Source organism: Polyergus mexicanus, unplaced genomic scaffold (genome assembly GCF_030449975.1).
Source record: "Polyergus mexicanus isolate NDT 795.1 unplaced genomic scaffold, iyPolMexi1.0 SCAF_19, whole genome shotgun sequence".
In the NCBI taxonomy this organism is placed as follows: domain Eukaryota; kingdom Metazoa; phylum Arthropoda; class Insecta; order Hymenoptera; family Formicidae; genus Polyergus; species Polyergus mexicanus.
This window is the reverse complement of record NW_027223339.1, coordinates 2,683,227-2,704,876: the sequence shown is the minus strand read 5'-3', so window position 1 is coordinate 2,704,876 and position 21,650 is coordinate 2,683,227. Positions and strand designations below refer to the sequence as shown.

General features: G+C 36.9%; 1 protein-coding gene across 18 annotated transcripts in view; it reads left to right on the top strand.

Annotated features, from left to right (window-relative positions):
• Window positions 1-21,650, top strand: part of Zfh2 (Zn finger homeodomain 2) — a 313,903-nt gene that overhangs the window by 120,174 nt on the left and 172,079 nt on the right. For 15 of the 18 annotated variants that reach the window (XM_070311087.1, XM_070311083.1, XM_070311088.1 and 12 more), the window contains one exon: window positions 13,153-13,188. The exons of 1 other annotated variant lie outside the window; for it this stretch is intronic. The gene's annotated coding sequence lies outside the window, so the exon portion shown is untranslated. Of the gene's footprint in view, window positions 1-10,716; window positions 10,739-10,833; window positions 10,964-13,152; window positions 13,189-21,650 lie in introns of those variants that run through there. 2 more of the 18 variants (XM_070311097.1, XM_070311098.1) reach the window with 2 other exon arrangements.

Genomic DNA, 21,650 nt, shown 5'->3' with positions numbered 1-21,650 from the left:
GTGTGTGTATATATATATATATATATATAATTAATTATAAAAGATATTTATTTTAAAAGATACTTTTTCTCTTAATTTTCTAACATACTAATTATATATATAGAAAAAATTTTCAAACACTGGCGAATGTACTAAGTTCTGGTGACAACAGCGGTAAATACTTTAAGAGCTTTCCAGAAGCGTTCGTTACCGTTCTCGCTTAATCTCTTTTCTCAAGAAAATTAAATCGAATTCAGGTGCAGCCACTCGAATATAACTCAGTAACAATGCATCTCGGCGAGAATAGATTAGACCTTTTTTTCTTTCATTTCTTCTTGCGCTAAAACTATTTTCAAAAGAAATCTGAATTTTACCAAATCTGAATTTTTTCACGTATACGTCCCAACTATCCCAGCAAACACAATTTTATAATTACATTATAACGGTTAAATAACTTACAATTAGTGTAACCGAATATAACAGAAAGTAATATTACAGAATTGTAACATGTAATACACTCATTCCTTGTAATTTCCCACTCAAGGAAGCAAGAATGTTATATAGCAGTTATATATTTAATTATAACAGTTATATAATGTTATATTATTGATACATTAACAACATAACTGTAATAAAATTAAGATATTACGTGTTATTGCTACTGATTTGATATTTATATAATTTTGTTATGTTACATCATAATTTTTAAATATTTTTGAATATACATTTAAATACAGCACAAGAAGGTGCAGAAACATTACATAAATATATTGTATATTTATAATAATACAATATATATAGATGCTTTCCATTTTAACATATATATATATATATATATATATATATATATATATTACATGAAAACGCTTGGTAACATAATTAAATAAATAATAAAATAATTTAATTTAAATAATTTAATTGGCAAAATACAAAATTTTATTTATACAAAAATTACAACTCTATTTTAATCTTAAATAGATAATAAACAGATGATTTTGACTTTTTCGGACATTTACCTGCCCGATTTCTAAGCAATCAGTCCAATATCTGAATACTATTCTTATGTATATATTAATTTTATTACAGTTATGTTCTTAATGTATCAATAAAATATATAATATAACATTAACAAATTTTAAATTATATAAACATTATATTACGCGAATACAACTATTTTAACATATAACAACAGTAAATAGATGATATATATAACAGTTTTATAATAAATATATAACAGCTGTTATTCTAATTTTTTATTCTAATGTTATATAACTGTTGTAATATGTGCTCGCTAGTATATTACATATTAGTAACAGTAAACAGATGGTATATAACAATTATATAATAAAGATATAACAGTTGTTCTTTTAATTTTTTACTTCAATGTTATATAACTGTTATAATGTGTTTGCTGGGATTTATCTTGCCAACAAATTTTCGAGATTACGAAATATAATATACACAGGCGAGAAAATTAATATAATTTATTAATTTAAAAAATAATACAGTCATTTCTTACCGAAGCTTTAATCTGTAACTTTGAAGATATTATAATTAGAAAAAGTTTAGAGAGAGAGAGAGAATCCATGCAATATTTAAAAGTACTCTCTTCGTCGAATTAGATCACGCGAACGAAAACTTAGTTATATCGCAAATAATACGTAAACTGCTACGTTACTTTAAGCATTGCACTGATTGAAGGGAGCCACTCGAATGTTACTCCCTCGGCTGTACAAAATTTTGCAAAGAGCGCATCCGGGGAGGGAAGCAGCCCGACGCGACGGTTGAGGGGAGGTGGGTACGAGATGTGGAAATTTTATAACGAATAAAATTTTAAGCGCCTTATAAAACCCGGCAAGTGCGCACTAGCAGTCTGTAATACGGGCCGTATATCCGCGTGCACCGTCTCGTATACATAAAAAGTCCGTCCTCTCTTCTTCTGTCGCTTCTTCCTAAACTCCCTTCCTGCCATTCGCGCATCCTTTCTAGATATTCCCCCGTCACGGCTCTTCCTCTTTGTGCATCCTCTGCAATATTTATTATTTTCGTATTTTCTTTGTTTATCATTTCGCTACGACGGAACGTACGATCCGCACGATTTTAACGAGCCAGCGTTATAAGTGGACATGTCGATGATTTTGCATATTCGCGAAATTTCTGCAATATAGTATGCATGTAATGATCATATAGAATACTGACGGAATAATAATCAAAATTTTACGCGAGACATTACGAATATAAGCGGCTAAATAAAAATAGTTATTCTAATTATAAAAATTTGAGAATTGAAATCCCATCTCTCAAGATTTAATATTTTTGTAATGTTTACTGACATTACGGCTCTTAATTACGATAAATAATGCAAGCGTGCGTAAAACGTGACCCATTTCAAATTCAACTTTCCAACACCACCTGGCAAGCACTTAGAAGCGAATTAAGACCCTCGTGCGCAACATGCTTTTCATATACGAGAGTGCGCGCGCGCATTGTAGCTTTAATGATATTTTGGAATGTAAAAATGCCCTCAGCCTAGCTAGACTCTAATTGGCTGGACTTGCTATACCTCTACGAAGAGAACTTTGGTGGCGAGAGTAAATGTACGTGTTATCCGTCTTCCCTTGAGGCCACGTTTCCGAGCAAATAAGGCCACTATCTCCCCTCCCCTCTCTTATTTACTCGCGATATCCTGCGTTTGCGTACCATATATATATAAAATGTGTTTCTCTAACGAGACGTGGAATAGCCGATGGATATAATAATCTTTTGTACTACAAAGAGATATAACATCGAGATAAAACGCGTTGCCCGCAATTATATCAATATATAATAAAATGCGCCAACTTTTAATTCAAAAAAATTATTATTAATTTGATTTAGTACATATAAATGTGAGTACGATTTGAGGAATAAATTTTATCATAATTAATAATTTTATCAAAATTATATATTATGGATTACATAAAAATTATATATGTAAATATAATAACATGTGTAGAAAAAAAAAAGTAATTTTATTATATTTATTAATTATATTTAATATTAATAATTTTTTTTTTTTAATTTAACTTTCTTCGTCTCTCTCTCTGTGTACGTGTGTGTTGAGTAAAATTTTCTACGCTTAGGTATTTTATTGTTTGTTTGTCGAAAGTAAAAAGTAAAGAAAAATGTTGGACAGATTAAACGCAAGCGGTGACAACGTGAAATGGACTTTCATTTCAATAATCAATATTGTCTTATTGTCTGTCATTCGGTCACTTTGGAATTTGATCAGTTTTATGTTAGTATCGGTACATGATAGCGTATATTATACACGTTACTAAAGATTTATAAGATTTTACTAGAGATATATGTTTCATGGATTAGAAAATAAAATTACAAGAATATATATCGATGTAAAAAATATCCCGTTCGTCGCGTAAATATTAAATAAATCCCGCACGAGAGCGCGATGGCGTTATCTCGCGGCCAAGAATCAGCGTGATACTTTTTAATGATCGGCGAAATAACGTGTCGTTAATAAATTTATTCGCATTCCATCCAGGGAGACGTACGGTGTAAACCGATGTAACGCCGGCGCTAATGCGTCCGAGACGAGATAATAAATTCTTCCGCGTGGAGAATAAAAATCGCGACGTACCTAACGCACCTGCGAGGTAACACCTGCCAAGGTAACCTCCTGTAAACACCGTAAAATCTAGATGCTGCGTCGCGCATCCGTACGCGGAATGAACGGGCCGTGAAATATTTATCGCTCGCTAGTAGATTACGTTTATTTACGATTTTCATCCATGATCCATACGCGTTCATGGGAATATCATTCAATCGGATATATCGATAAGCTATGTTCATCGTGACTAAACCGTTTTTATATTCCCCATTAAAACCTGACACCGCTCGGTCTACCTTCGAGAAGAGAGAGCTTCCCGAAAATAGACTAACGCGCCTACGATATTATTCCCCGCCTCCGGTGTTATAAAACTCAGTTACGAGGCCCGGTCGATAAATTCCGATCGGCCGGCCTACCGAAATCCCGACTTCGAATTTGGATACGAGGCGATGTGGCCACCGGGAGCGGTCGGCTCCCTCCTCCCCCCCCCCCCCCCCGCGGATACGCGGGACATTATGCCCGTGCCTTATCTATCATAATTCTCGGAAAAATCGGCTTGTATTCTCCCTTCTACCCTCTTTCTCTGTATCGCTGCATGTACGTGTGTAAAGTTCTTATGAGTAGTAGCTAATGTATGGAAATACATTCCGAACCTGCCCTGACCGGTGTCACCAGGGTCAGCACCGACCGCGGGTCGGCTTCCCTTTTTTTTTTTTTGCCGGACCAGTAAATCCGTTTCATCGTCATCCATTCCGATGAAGATCATCTCCGTCCCATTTTGACATATATATATATATATATATCTCTCTCTTTTTCTCCCTCCCTCCCTCTCCGTCTTTATTTGTCTCTCTTTTTCGGTCTGATCTTTATTTTTCAGTGATTCCCCGCCACCTCGTCCCTCTCTTCCTCGTTTTACATCTCGTTCTAAAGATCCATCAACGCGGTCTCCTCCCAACGACGATACCTGATCGAATTCATTCAAATACTTGCATTTGGGATATTTTTCTTCTTTAATGCTTCCAACCGTCATTCGGTGACTGCACGCTTGCTGCAGTCATTGATCGACGATGGCCAGGTAGTTTCTCGATTTAAATTATTTCGCGTTTCGAATGAACAACATCGCGCATGAGACCCGCCAGTAAAAATATGTTGCATTTAAATATCATCAAAAATACTTTGAAAAATATCATATAGATTTACATAACTTAAACATAAATAGTATATAAAAATATGTAATGTGTAATAATGCAATTAAAATAATAACGCAAATATACATAATAGTAACAATAAGTAATAAAAATATAGATCATTTTTATTATCATTTTTAGGATGTATTTTGTCTTATATTATTACATTTTTATTAAATAAATCTATTATATTGTATATAATACATACTCCGTGCGAGTACGTAATAGTATATAAGATATTTATGTATTTTATATATAAATATCTTATATATATTACATTCTCTTATATCTATCGCAAAGTATTTATATTTCAAACCGATAATTCTCCTTTTTTTTTTTTTTTTTTTTTTTAATGATTTACCTTTAAATTTCTTTGGATGGTTGGAATGAAAACGAACAATCATCGCGCTTCGATGATTTTTTTCGCAATAATCTTACTTTTCATAGAATCAAATTCTAAGGTACGAGGGTGAGAATTTTCACCTGGCCGGTTTCTTGTCAAAAGGGCAGTGAGGTTTCTTGTTTACACACCTGGATGTCATTCGTGTGAATAGTCGATAATAATAGCGAGTTTGCACGTGTGTGTGTGCGCGCGCGGCTGCCTCTAGAAGCGTCTCCTTGAGAAGCAGCGCACAATCCAAAGATATGAAGGAGAAATTACGACGATCATCGGTTTCTTGCACAATTTCTCGGTTATAAATAACGTCTAAAGAACGGCCTTTATTCTAATTTATAATCGCACAAGCATGAGGCACACGATAAAACAAGCGAATCTTTTTATAATACGTTTCATACGACAATCTCTCATAAGATTAATAAACACACATGGTTGTGTAGTATATTAAAGAGAAAGTTCGTATACGCAACATTCGAATAATTATTTTAAATCTTCCTGCGAGATTAGAAAATTACCTGCGAGATGAAGGAACGTCGCGTATTGAAGTAAAATGTTAACGCATTGCAGATGCGTAATTATCAGGCAATTAAACAATTATCCATAATTGATTCTTTAATAGTTATACCGATCAATTTAAAAAAAAGTATTGCCTAAACATTAATTAATCCTTCTTCGTTCGATACACTATAATATATTGTATTAAGGTATAAATAATTAAATATAATATAAATATACATGAATTATATTGAGTTTTAACGTCTATTTTTCTTGAATTACATTTACTCGTAATATTTTCATTTGCCCGATTATCCTCGTTTAAAATCAAGTTTTCCTCGTATCTCAATTTTAATCGAGTTCGACGGTACGGCAGGAAATTCTCTACATTCCTCATGGTCGAGAGAAAGACGATGCGACGGTTGCTACCACAGACAGTTTCCCTCCCTCTCTCCGTTTTCGGCGATATAGCTGATCGATCTCTCGATCAGCGGGATCGACGTCCGACAATGGTGCATGCGTACGCTCCGGGGAATTGGCTTCAATTTAAAACGAGCCGCGGACACGGCCTAATCACTATACCAGGGATATTAGCTAATCTCGACCAATTAGACGTAATGGCTGGATTAAGACGGGTCGCGCACGCATGCTAAAATTGAATATTATATAATCCCCGGACGGAACCATGCCATGTTTCCCACGTGCGTTATATACCGCGAACTCTCGGCCGTCATTAGCCTCGCTGACTTCTACCTACCTACGATCGCGGCCGCGTGTGTGGGACTCGAGGAAAACGAGACTAACGATCTTCTACGCGGAGAGCGATTTTCTGCGCCGCAGAGAACGCCGCGCGGAAAGCTTTTGTCGCGTGGACACGCGCCGCTAACGTCTCACGAGCTTGTTGCAGGCGCTACGGTAATAGAAAGTAACGTATGCTTGTTGAGTATGGAGGGGGGAAAGGGGAACGGGAAACGAGAAATTCAGAAATGGGAATAATGATCGTACGAATCGGTGGTTCGTTAAAACAGCATTGGAAATAATCACGCTTCTGCAGGAATTTTTTTCAAAAGTTAACTGCCATAAATCTTTTGTAATGTATTATACTGTATTATCATCGCGCTGGGAAAATAAGAAATTTAATAACTTTAATGAAATTTCCGACACGAAGATATTAACAAAACTCTTGTGTAAATTTATTTATTAATATAAACATATTAATTTTAATCAAACTAAAACATAACATAAATATTACTTTACGTGGGAGTGTTAATAGATTAACCGTAAAATAACGGAATGGGAAAGAATGGCTGAAAAATGTAATAGAAGAGACATGTGGAACGTTAATGCTCACAATGTTAATTATAGTTATAAAGACGACCGTTAGACGAAAGTTCATCGTAAACAATTATCGCGAACACATAGCGTCGAACAGTGAAATACAATTCGTAATAATAGGTCAGATCTCCTGGAGAGTTCCAGATAATAGCTCCTAATAATTGATCACATTGACATCAAGAAGACGTTCCTTGTCATGTTTCTGTCGAACTTGATACAAACTTGAACACGTGATATGTATCTTTTCATATTACTGAAGCTTTTCAGAATTGTTACTAATTATTGGAATTTATTGTTAAGTTTTTTGAAAAATAGGTGTCAAACATATTTCATGTCAATCATAGTTTTAATTGGATTGCAGTGTATGTATTATCGTTACTACTCTCTATTACTATTTTACTGAATTTTATAAAGAGGGAAACGATATTGCGAAAGTGAAGAACTCGCACGTAGATCATAACAATATTCAATTTGGCAGATCGATCTATATTTTTTGAAATGGACACGACTCTCTTCAAATGTCATCGTAACATTACGAACTATTTGTGCAGTCTATCGTAATCTTTTTCATTTTAATGTCATAATATGTCAATATTGTTGGACTTCAATTTTGATATCATACATTTTGTTACAACCTGGAAGCTACATACGTTTCCAAGAAATATAGTTTTGTAAGAGAATTATGTCATTTTAATGCGATATGTAATAATCAGAAAATGTCGAAGACTATAGCATCGGTAACGCTAACGAAGAGCTGACTGAGCAAACACCTGTGTTGTTCGTTTTCGGAGCCAGGCACGATGGAGACTTAGGTAGATTCTGTGAGAGCGCAGGTTTATCGTTGACTCGATTATCGTACCGGTGCAGCGAGACTGGGTCTACTTAAATAGTAGATAAAGAAAAATTTCATGTTAACTGCGCCGGGACATCTGTGTTTGCTGTGTCTGCGCCTTCATCAGATCGAGCTCATGAGGTTCCGAAACAAATGACGATGCCGAAAGAGCGTCATTATCGATTGTTTGCAGTGTTACCTTCGACTGCCTTCGATAACGATAATCTAAAATACATATCTAAAATATGTATCTTGGAAAAGCCGATGGGGTTTCTTTTTATTATTCGTGAACATTGGAAAAGTTTTAATCGCGAATCTGCAGCTTGCAAAGCGATGGTTTAAGTAACGTGTCTTGAGAAATAGATGAGAAAGGCGAGAAACCGTATCTTGCGTGTAGAGTCGCGTCTTTATATTGTATACGAAATTCGTTTTCTTTATATTTTGAAAAAATATGCAAAGAAAGTAATTGAAAATTTAAATGAAAACATGGAATATATATAACACATAAATTAGAGTTGTCGGCTAATTTTTTAACTGCGACTGTGAGATGTCTGAACATTTAATATTGATAAGTAATCTTGACTTTAAAAAAATCACCATAAAATATTGCTTAGTATTCTAGAGACATTGATTTTTTTCTTTCTAGTTAACTTAGCAAGTTTTACCACATGCTTTACTTTGTATCGTGCAAAAGTAAGTAGCGCTTATTAAGATCTACTTTTCATCGATTTCGCAAGGGTAATTGAGACACTAAGTTCTACAGAGGACGAATGGTTTCTCATAGTGATTAAAACTGCCATGTTTTTGCGATTCTCGCGATTCAAGTTTGTTGGAATCAAATTTTCTAAAAATCGAAGAGATTGAAGCTATGTGAGAGTAAAAATCTGAATATATTAAATTACCTTGAAAAAGTTGACAAAAATTCCAAAAATTGTAGAGTGATTTTTTCAGAAAATCAAGTTTTTCAATGCCTAAAATAATCCATAGATCCAATCAGCTCTCTCTTGATCGATCCTAGAATTCCATAATCCTACAGCTGCAGATTGTGAAGATTTCGAGTTCGGGTAATTCCATGCTTGGAAAGGCGCGAACGAGAAACGGAGAAACAATAGGGGAGATCGGAAATTCGCATCGGCGAAGAGTCGCCGACCTAATCCACCGGCAGAAAGATCTCGAAGCATGCTTTGGTCGCCGTGCGGTTTGTCGGCGGTCGAACGACAAGCGTTCCCCAAACACAGAGGGACAAGGCCAACCCTCGGGGGTAGCAGGCAACAAGTGACCACAGAGCCAGACATACACGAACAACACCCGTGAGCGGTTTTACTTCCCCCGCTCGCTCTTCCTTTTTCTTTCTCTATCTATCTGCACCTCTTCTTTTCTCTTTTACCTTTGCGGCTGTCGACCAGCCGGTCGTCGTTCGTCGACGACAATCGATATATCGATCGTCCACGGAAACCCGACGTTATGTCGGGCACACGTGAGAGTAGGAATACTAACGTGTAAACGTACATCGGTGAGGGGACCGAAGGACGAGAGCGTGGATCCGTTGCTTTACGTGGGTTGTGGTAGGCCACGGACATCCGTTCATCCGTCTTTCGTGCCCTTCGACGGTCTGCTATCGATAGTGAGCACTTTCTATCTCGAAGAGCGAGTTATAATTGCGCGTGAAGGTGAAATAAATATCGTATTACGCATCATACGAATACATCGATTTTTCCTTCAGTTGATTCTTGCTGCGTTTTATTCATTTTGAAGATGTATCTCATTAAAAATTAAATCCTCGTAAATTCTCTTTCAACAAAATTCTTGTCTGGTGTGATAAAGTATTTTATTATATTACCGTAAAATAGATTGAAAGTTGTTTTAATAATTTAAGAAAATTAAATTTTATACGCGTTATGCGAATATTAAAATACTTGCACGATGTTTTATATTTCGTAATATTATACAAGACATTAATTATCTTATTACAATAAGGTTATATAAACATTATTTGAATGATTTTTATGTTGTAATGGAGTTTTATGTTTAATATGTCATTATCGTATTTTTTGTTGCTTGTATATTGCTGCATAATTTTTATTTATTGAGTTTTATCTTGCTCAATTATCATTACATATTATTACTACAATATTAAAGTTAAAGCTTTGCGTATACTCTAAAATTCAATTATATAATAAGAGTATAAATAATATAATCTTAACGATTATATATGTAAAGTTAATATTAATATCCATCGATACTTTTTATTTGACAATCTATTAAGAATCTCTTCACTTAAAGCTTTTAAACAATCAACTCTTACCTACCTATATTCAGAAAGAAATCTCACGCAAGATTCTCTTACATCTTGTCTAATGAGAGATTCACGTTGCGTAAATTTCGGTTACTGACCAAACAAAGATACAAGCGACGATAAGATGAAGGCGGAACGAGCGGGATACAAGGAAAAGAGAGAGAGAAAGCAAAAGCGCTCGGACGGTAAAAGGGTCGAAAACCGGAAGTTCGTTAGCCGCGCGAACGGAGGAGACGCGGTGGCCGCTGGCTAAGGGAAAACACCACCGCCCCCACGACGGTATTTCTTTCGGGTTTTACACGACGGCGTCTCGACGTGGCAATGTTTTAGCGTATTGATCCGTTGGGGGTTTAGTCGAGTCGGTGGTAAGAGAACCAACGCGGCTAGAGCCAGCGGGTTAGTGACGGAGGGGTGGGAGATGGTTGCCGCCACGTTGGTGGTAGTACGGTCAACCAGGGTTGCAGGAGGGGGAGAGGGGAGTAAAAACTGGACGGCGGCACTTACTCGCTCATAATCACCCCCCGAGCCACTCCAGCCACCCCTCGACACCACCCCGGCGTTAGTGCTTCGCTGCGCTCTCATCGACACACGTAACGGGTTTCGCCTTTATGTGAGTCTGCTGCGCGCGTGTGTTCGTGTCTGTGCGCGTGTGTGTATATATATATATATATATATATATATATATATATATATATATGCGAGGTAAACACACGAAGGCGACGGACACCCAGCCCCAATGTGTACGTGCGACGATTAGGAGCCGCGTGCGAGCATTAGCTTGGAATAGTTACGTGCGTTCGGCGGCGGCCGGTCGATCCCGAAATAAGGCGAACTGGTATTTCCGTAGAACAGAAAAGATTGGAATAAATCGCGTAAAATATAGCTTTAAATTGTACCCGTACATTTTTTATTTATCGTCATTATATTAGATACATCAACTGAAACATGGAATTAGAGGTCATTGTTCTATAAAAATCTCAATCAGTGTTTTATTTGGACGTATCTAATATTAAAAAAATAATGTTAAACTTAATATTTTTTAATGTATGTATGCAAATTCTTAATAACTATTTGGAAAATGATTGCATCATGTTTCACAACTAGAAAATAAAATTGAATTTTATTAGTGGAAAAAGTTATACATTTATCTAACAATATCCTATTTCTCTTTTATTTCAGTAGTAGTCTCAATCCTTCCTTATAAATATCTACACTTTAATTTCTTTCCATGCGTATTGTACGCGAATGGAATAATTGAAAATTTTTAGAGACATTTTCATTTGAAGAAAAATATTGTATATATATATATATACGTACAAATATACATAATATATTCTCTTCTATTTTTTCTAGCACGTTTATACACTACATCTATTTAAATATGTAAATTAGTCTCGCATTCTCTTTATAATAAAATCCTGAAATAAAAAAGAAAAAGAATTACAGTCTCCAAGTAAGGAAGAACACGGTTTTTATCTTAATAGCCTAATAGCTTTTTCTCTTTTTATAGTAAAATTTCATGCAAGAGACCCTTCATAATAATGGGGATATAGCAGTGATACCGGCGAGGGATCGTAATTAACCCCTCGAATCAACACAGTCATTATCATCCCCTTTCTCGATAGTATCGCTTGTTCGATATAGTTTGCACGAACTCACATCCAGCTAGACTTTATTAAAATTAAAAATTCTGCGATTTTATATATTGAAATAATTGTTACATTGTAACCTTTTCTATCTTCCTTTGGCAATCGACCCTTTTACACAAATGTTCTTACACGCCATCTCGAATCTCGCGCTTCGATCTCGTCTCAGAATTATATCACGGCATCGGGGAGCGGCGTTAAAATTTCTGGCCTCGTTTGCAAAATGCGATGAGCATTTCCTCGGGACAAAGAACAAACATGGCAACGTGCATATCTATTACTTAAAGCAATTCTCAGAAAATGTCACGACAACGACATTGCGATCGCGAAGCGAATCGATAGACATCGGCGATAGACGCAGCGTCAGACATTCGAACAAAAGTCTCGAGATCCTACAGAGACAGGAAAGAAAGAGCCACCCTCTCGTTACGTATGCACACCCTTAAATAATTGCGACTCGTTCGCGCGAATTATCCCAGGGTTTCCGCATCCGACCAAAGTAAAATATAATAACACGGCTGGCGCGTGCGTGCACGTAATGCGAGTGTCTCTCTCGTCTGGACGATTCGGTTTGCGCGCGTTTAGACCCATGTTCATGCATCCACATAAATAGGCTGTTAGATAGCGCCAGACGCTTACGCGAAACACAAAGTGTGAACGTGTATTTCAATCATCGAGTTATCGTAAGATTCCGAGAGGAGAAAGGGAGGGAAATAATGAGCATCCGCATCGCGCGAGAATCCGCATTTTCACGCGCGCGTCTCGATCAACAAGGTCCAGATGGCAAAGAAATTGACCGACGAGGACCAAATTTAGCTGTATCATGTACGCGTTGATCGCATGTGGTGTCGCGAAGTATGCTCTGCATAATCGAAACAGAATTTTTTGCTTATTTTCACTTAATGACATGATGTCTCATAGTAGATGAGGAAAAATTATGATTAAAGTTGAAGCAATTTATTTTGGGTTTCACGCTATAAAGTTTTAAGAAATTTCAAAATCTTATATTAATATTAGTGGCAGATTTTCTATTCTCTCATGTCGCGTGCAAACGGTACATTGCGTGAAATCGTGTTATGTTGAGCGGTTTTTACCTCTTGCATCATTTCCTAGTACTATTTCTCTCTATCTTTATGTTAGATCTGAATTTTGTAAAACGTTACATTGTGTTGTTTGTCACTATTGACTGTTTTACATCTTTGTTTAAGAACGCCCGAGAGGGATTGTTTGAACCTAGTGTTGCGTGTGTATGCGTGTTCGTATTTTAGGATTTCGATTTGTACAAGAGAAGAAAGAGAAAACTAATATGATTATATAATAAATGTATTCGTAAAAGGATTAAACTTTTATTCTTACAAATCTTTTTTGTTTGTTCTAGAACGAGCTTCCAGTTCTATGCTGGCGAATTTATTCGGTAAGTCAATACTTTTTCTTGTGTCGTGTAAAATGATATTATTTATATAACACTTTTCTACACAGAATTTATTTTAAACGACACTTAGTATATTCATATAGCGTCGAATAATGAGGGAGTAGAAATCAATTGCAGAATTATTTTGTATATTTTAGGATTTTAATTTGTACAAAAAAAAAAAGAAAGAAAGAGAAAACTAATATGATTATATAATAAATGTATTCATAACTCGCGCATAAATCTTATATCTCAGGCAAACTTTAACGGGGGAAAATCTTGAGATACTATTTTTAACCATGTGATACTAACAGATATATTATAGACAATTAAATTTCACGATGTTGCTGCTGAATATAATGAGCGCTATTAATTTTTAATTTTCCTCATTTCTTCGTATTTGCGATCTAATAAACGCGCGAGCGAGTTTTGCTGAAGAATAATTTAAAATCCTTGCCGAGATGCGGCAACGTATCTCCGTTACTTTGAAATCGAGATGCCACTCGCGCATTATCGACAGATCGTCCTCGTTTGCAACGGACTTTTCGTTTCTCTACTCAAGCTCTCTCCGCGATCGGGAGGGGGATCGTGAAAAGGGAAACTGAGGGCGGTTGACGCGATGTAAACGCAGGCGTGTAACACACCCGAGGTGGTCGTTGGGACGCGCGCGATTACTTACTCCGCGCCGGCGAATTAACGACGAATCACCGATGGGAGAACCGGTTGCCGGTCGAACCCAACGGCCAACGCAGCCTAACGACTTCTCTCTCGGCTTCAACGGGCATTCCAACGGCACGAGTTCGCCCCGCGACGCGAATTAATGGAAACACGCCGCGGCATGCCGCGTATGCGCTGATAAAGCGGAATGTACGTCTTCTCTATACCTCTCTATCTCGCCGTCGTGAATCGTTATGTTGCATCGCGTTCAGTATATTAAGCGATTCTTGGTGGAAAATTTTTCTCCTTTAAAAAAAAAAAAAAAAAAAAAAAAAAAAAAAAAAAAAAACTGGAGCAGGAAGTACTGGAGTCGCGTAGGAAAAAATTAGTGGTTTCTTAATTATCTAATCGAAAGATATATAAACCATGAATATCTCAAGATTGGAATTTGAATAAATACACTTATATAACGGGTCACTTAACTTCAGTATAATGTAACTTATGTTAATGGATTAGGGAAAGTAATATTTTTATTTTTTATTCGCTTTCCTATACGACAAATAAAATAATATTCGCATATAAGAATAAGTAATATGAGATAAAATAAAATTTAGATAAAAAGATATTTGCATAGAATATTATGAGAGTATCAGAAAACATTGAGCTAATAATGTTTACTAGGACACATTCGAAGAATTAAATAAAGTTATTTTTAATATTACAATTCTATGAAAATGTATTAATATGGAATGTTTTCTTGTTTTAATTGATATTTTAATCATACTGATTTATATTTTCATCGACGGAGAATTTCCGGTCGCATTAATCGCTTTACATTGAAAGGAAACACATGTTTTCCCATATGTTATTTATGCATCCCGCAGGTCGATATACATAACTTGGTTTATTTAGAAAATTCTGATACAGTATTCGAAAATCAATTAATTTCGACGATACCAGAGATTGTCAAAGCGAATTAATAGAAATTTCATCTAGAGCGATTATCACGCGCTGATGGAATAAAAATGAATTGTTTCTATCTACTTCTGTTTGTTTTTCACGGTGTATTTCATTAGATTTGAAATTAAGCGATTCCGCATTCACGCATGAGCGCGATCATCGTACATGGAATTATCGGCTGTGAATTACACGGAGCAAGACGAAACATGAAGGCACGCATATAATCGATTACAACTATCTTTTTACCGCTGAATATTTCTTTTTAAAGCAGATAACCTTCAGCATAATTTATAAATACTCGACGCGAGATCTTTGTTCGCTCATTAATGAAATAACTGACGCCTCTAGTGTGTAATATATTATCCCGTTATATCAATAACTTAAGATTAAAATGAATAATTCTTTGACTAGTATAAGAAATTTTAGAAAATAAATTATATATATATATATATATTGGATTTTATATATATATATATATCCTCCCCCTGTATATGTATATTTACATTTTACAACTATCTCTAATTTCTCGATATAGAAATTTTATTCTCTATTAATCTATTAGCATAAAATAAAAGCCATCAATTTTTATAAATGTCTTACATCTAGAAAACAAAGATATATTTTTTATATATGGTATATATACGAGGAGAAGAGAAAAACTGAAATAAATTGTAAATTTACACGAATGAGTATTTACTCCAAAGGCTCGTTTGCTCGATTGCGGCTTTAAGGATTTTCTCGCGATTTCGATAAAAATTAAGCCCCGTTATCCTAAAAGTGATGAGGGTTAATTGGATTTAGTTTATCAGATCTGAATCGGGGACTTGGTTGCGGCCGATATTTCGCGAGTGGATCGGCCCGCGACAATATAGCAAATTAGGTTGCTTCGTCTCGCCTTTTATAACCCCGACGACTCTGGGACATTCCGATGGCACGAGTTCGCCTTGCAACGCGAATTAATGGAACAAGCCGCGGTATGCCGTACGCGCGTGCTGACAAACCGGAACCGTTTGCCATTCCGTCTCCGCATCCTCCGCGCCTTTCCACTTCCCAACGATTCCGGTGCGTTTGGATTAACCGATTTCGTGTTCAAGCGCGCGTGCAAAAGTGTAAAGAAATAGAGACATGGCACCTAACATTTGTAACGGTGTGTACGGTTCTTTTGTGCCACGGATGAGGATATTTAAACATTCGCGGAATTTTTTCCAAATGTCTTTCTCGTAACATTTTTTTAATTATCTTCAGACGGATCGTTAAAGTGATGAAAGCGCAGAACATATATTAATTAACTTTTATTTTATGTACGCAAGTTTCCTATACGTTTGATACGTCTTAGTTACGTGCCTGTAAGTAAGATTTGCCGAAAATTCTTATACATTTTTATTATCTCTTGTTTTTCATTTATTTTTCAATTATTTAATGGAAACAATTATAATTCTTGTTGATAATTCAGCAATAATAATCAAGCTTTTGATTATTATTATTATTATTATTGTTATTATATATTCCTAGATAGTAGAAGAACTTCAATTTTATAATTTATTTGCAATACTTGTTTCAAGTACAAAAGATACAACTCTCTTCAAACTACGAAGTAACAGTCTCAATATGATTATTAAGTATATTTAAATTTTATTGAAATTAATTTGTACTTACTGTGAATATTAAATTTAATTTCAACTATTATTTAGAATATTGCAATTAAGAGAGAAAAAGAAATACACATATATATATTGCGTTGTCCATTTTCTGAATTGTATCTTTACCAAATATATTATACAAAAAGTTTCCTGTAGGAATTTTCTGTGAGATTACGAAATAACACGTTACGTCTGATTTAAATGATTTTAAAATTAAAGTTACTCCGCGTGTATCGTTCGTCGCGATAACGGTAATTCATTGAATTAAATAAGAATTGGTTGCGCGAAGACGATTAGAGGAGCCGTGGATCGTCTCGGTCGGTGATTTGTTCGGTGTAAATGTGTCGTCTCTCGAACTAGGTTTAAAAATTCGCTCTCTCGGGTGGCAATAACATCGTCGCGGTTTTGCAAAGAGTTAATTTGACCTGAAATTGCCTAACGACTTCGTCTCTCGGCTTCGACAAGCGTTCCAATGACATGAGTCTGTCCGGCGACAGAATAAATGGAAACACGACGACACGCCGTAGGCACTGATAAACCGGAACATCCGTTCAACGCACCGTTCCTATTCACATTACTGCCTCGGCACATTCTACATCAAACGATTTAATCCCAACGCTCGAATAATGCTATGTTAAAAAGACATAGACAACTTAGACATAATAAACTTTTGACAGCGATCATTTATCCGTAACGATGACTTGTGTATAATATTGATCTAAACATTTGTCGATTAATTGGATTAATTTATATTCATAATATAATACGTATAAATAGAAGATTCGAAATTTAGAAAAATATATAAAGGGAGTATATGATACATAAATAATATTTATGAGTGAAATAGCATAAGAGAGACTTTCCCTTTTGCGTGTTCACCGCGTATAACCATCGATTTAATTCGCGCACACAAGATCCTTCTCGACTGTCGCACAAAAAGCATTTCCAAAATTAAAAATCTCCCACTCTCTGCCTGTTTCTCATACGATTCTTATCGATAAAATGTAGTCTCTAACAAAACGCCAGATAACTCCCAACATCACCGTAGACAGGCTAACGACTTCTCCGCTTGACTTTAATGGACATTCCACGGCACGATTTTACTCGGCGATTTGAATTAATGGAAACACGCTGGCATCCCATTTGCACTGATAAAGCGGAACGTCTCCTTCTCGTAGTCGTACCCCCTTCCTTTCTCCCTCGCTCTCCTATTTCTCTCTCTCTCTCTCTCTCTCTCTCTCTCTTTTTCTCGTCACGTGTTTAGCTGTCTATCAACTATCTGGACGATTTCAAAGACGTTTCACGTCGCGTCGCCAATGCCGATGTATTAAGCGATTACGCGTTAGCTTCAGCCTAACGTAAGCAAGATTCGCACGTCGAGGGTATGCGTATTAATCGCGTGAAAAGTTTCGCACGAGTGCCCAAAGCATATCCGCCGCGAATTCAGTTAGAGCGCGAAAATCGACGCGCGCGATTTACATCCGGAAAACAAACGATCACGGTGAAGTTCTGTGTAACGGTGTCTCGGAGCGCTTAGAATCGTCATCGAGTATTTTCCGATGACTTTTTTTTTTTTCTCTCAAGCGAAATCTTTAATTCAATCGTTACGATTAATTTTTACATATTTATGATATTATTTCTTGTTATTTGTTTCAATATTTGGAACAATTCGTACTCGGTAATTATAATCTATTTATGTTCATACAAGAAGAGATTTTCGATACTCTGTATGCGATTGTTAAACGCATGAATTTGCAGTATCGTCAAACTTTTTTTTTTTTTTTTTTCCAATTTCGTAGATGATTTATTCTAAAGAGACCGTCTAAGTCCATAAATGCCTAAGTTTATCATCATTAATTCACTCATTAATTACTAGTTTTACACATTTGTGAATAATTAAACTGTTAGATTCATGATTTACTATAATCGCTTGGTATTTTAGCAGATTATATTAACTGTATATTTACTGTCCGAAAAAATAGAAAGGTGAAAATACGATCAAAATTATACCGTTGTCGCGACTAGGATGCGCGACATTATTTATAATACGTAGTCAGCAAATGGAGAATGGTAATTCGCGATATCCGGAATGCCGTACCACACTCGAGAGTCGTCTCGATAACGATCGTCATGTCGATTAATCTGGTGGCCGTAGAAATCGCCAGAGGTGACGTGGCGACACGGGCGGGCACACACAGCTCCGGCGTTAAATTATTTCTGACGCAAATTAACCGGCCAGAGAGCGGATAAAGCAACGCGCTTGCGTGCGGGCTGAAACGTTGGCGGCATTATCCGCGACAGTAGCGAGGAGGAAACCAAAGAGGAAACGAAGCGACGAGAGCGAAGGAACTGAAGCGAGATGGACAACGAGCAGAGCGGTAATCCGACTCACCGTATTGTTTCACCGACGGAAGTCACTCTTTTATTATGGGACACTTCCGGCGCCCCGTACACATGGGGGCACGTCCACGTTCCTGTTTACAAATTATACAAAACATACAACGTGAATACGTTTCCATAAATTCCGCGTTCTTCATCATTTTCACAAATTAAAACAAGGTTCTTGATTTTATTATTTAGTGTATAATAGAAATATTATATATATGAAACTTTTGATATATAATTATTTTCAATATAAGAAAATTTTTAATTCTCTAATTTTAATCACGATATTTTATCGCATTATCTTCATATTTGTGAGAAGATATGTTTCAAAGTCGTAAAAGAATAGCTAAAATATGGCTCGATAAGTGTGAAATATCTTTTATTTTATGATATATTATATAGGTTGACGTAGGAAGGACTTGATAATTTCGCTCGAGAATTTCGGGACAAACGCGTAACGATCTTTCGATTTACGTACGACGAAACACGCAATCACCTTTCCGCGTGGCAATGTTGTCCAGCGTGTAATTAAGGTGACCACGTTAATTTTTATAACCGAAGCAAAAAAAAAAAAAGATGAAAGAAAGAAGGAAAAGGATCGATGAGAGAGAAAATCGGCGCGCCGCCGCGTCGCCGTCGCCGTCGCGAGGCGTGCTCGAGCGCGTTTCTGTCGCTTCGCTGGCCTAATTGCGCCCCACGAATTCCGGTAATTATCATAATTGCCCGCCGGCCCCGTCACGCCCGAATCGAGACTCCGGGTACGCTCTATAGGCACGGTCGTTCGCGCGTTGCGGCCGCAGGGACCTCGATTCTCGTTTCGCGTCCTCTCTCGGCATTGCCGATGCCGCCGTCCATTTCGTGCGTCTTTTGCGTCTTGGCAATTTCGGAAATGAGAACATAATTGCTGGCTTGGCCCATGTCGTCGCCGGGGACGCTCAGAAAAAAAGAGCGGCGTTCGCGCACTCGCTTTGCCGCACATGTAAGTCGGACACTCTCGCGCCTTTGCTTATGAAACTCTACACCAGAGTCGCGATGAAATTATTAACGCGCAACGAGAAGATAATTTCATCGGCGAAACTATGTAAATCTAAACTCTGGTTGATGAATTGGCTCAAAGGATTCGTTCGCGAAACAATACGCATTTACCTTTATATTATTGTATATTAAGAAAGTATGCTTTGATTAAGCTCTATGATGTATATTATAAAATATTAAAAACGAGGAGAAACTTACTATAAATTATAGCAAAAATAAATAACTTTAAAAAATATATATATATATAATATTATTAAATTAAATAGCATATAGCGAAGATAAAATTTTATTACTTCATTTAAAATAATCTATTTTTATTATACCATCTTTTTTTTTTTGTTGGAATTTTCTCAATCTTTAATGCACGAAATCAACGTTGATTAAAATCTCCAGACCAGCTTCGGACAGCAGATTATTATAGCGCCGACAGAAAAAGATATCCTCCACACACTATTATTTTTCTGTCTGGTTCAACCGTACGATTTGTAATATAATGCATGCCGGTTAGATAACGCGCATGCTCCGACGCCGAACGAGGTACGAGATTGACATTTGATCCGGGAACGAAAACGCTTGGGCAAATGTGTTGAAATTAATTACTCGGCGAACGCTATTTGTACAGCGGAGAATCAAACGATTGATCAAACGTTGCTACGGAATCGATCAATCTATAATCTGTACACGCGTTCGCTGGGAGTTATAAATTTACACCGGCTATTAAAGGGATCTCCCGAATCTTATCGTTCATTTATAACTGTCCGCTAACGTCTCATTAACCTCCCGCTTCCCGGAAGAAAATGCGCGGGAGATAGAGTCACTGATCTCGAAATATCCGCGAGAGCTAAAAAGAGGGAAGGAGAGATAGGAAGATGAAGTAGAATAGAGGAAGTAGCGGAGGGGCAACAGATTCGTTCTAGTCGAGAGATCCGAAATGCCTTCGCGTATAGCGACCGGATGTCGCGATAATTAATTAGCAAAGAGAAAAGGAAAAAAAGGGATAAGATATTTGTAGGAGAAAAATACCGGTCAAATTTCTCCCGGAAGAGATCCGGACGTATACATGGTATCTGCAAAGATTTTCAAAATATTGAGAGACGAGTGTGTACTGTAGTATGGAAAATAAATATTTCAATACCCTGAAAATATACAATATATATATATGTGTGTGTGTGTCTTGTGTATAATGTGCTGCTTCTGTTCACCTTTCTTACAACAGACGAAACCGCGACGGTGTTCTGTGATCGATGATGCCTCTCGTTCTCACCGGCAAAGCGTCAGCTTGCCAACGTTAATTATCCCGGAAATTAATTACCGGCGACAAATGCACTCGGCGATATTGTACCGTTCCCTCGGACACGTCCGGACGCCGGATACGCGCCATATCGAGCTGCTTTTCCGCAAAGACACATTATAAGTTTTTTTCACCGGGGTTAATTTCGCCGGCGATAGCGAAATCCTTTCCTTCCTCCCTTTCCCCTGTCTCTCCTCTCGCTTCCACCCTCGTTTTGCCGTCCTGCTCCGCCTTTTATTCCAGCACCCTCGTCTCAACCTCGGTCAGCTCCAACTAAGAGCAGCTAAGAGTCGGTAGGAGCGTCTCTATGGTTAATTAAACGCATAGATCACCCCTTCTCTCTCTCTCTCTCTCTCTCTCTCGCAATCTCCACCCGACTCTTCCTCACTCACCCTCTGGCCGCCCAGGCTTCTTCTTTGGCAATCTCACGAATGCGCGCACACTTCTTTCGCGTTATAAGCGTGCGTGTGCATGATTCTTTATAACAGCAGTAGTGC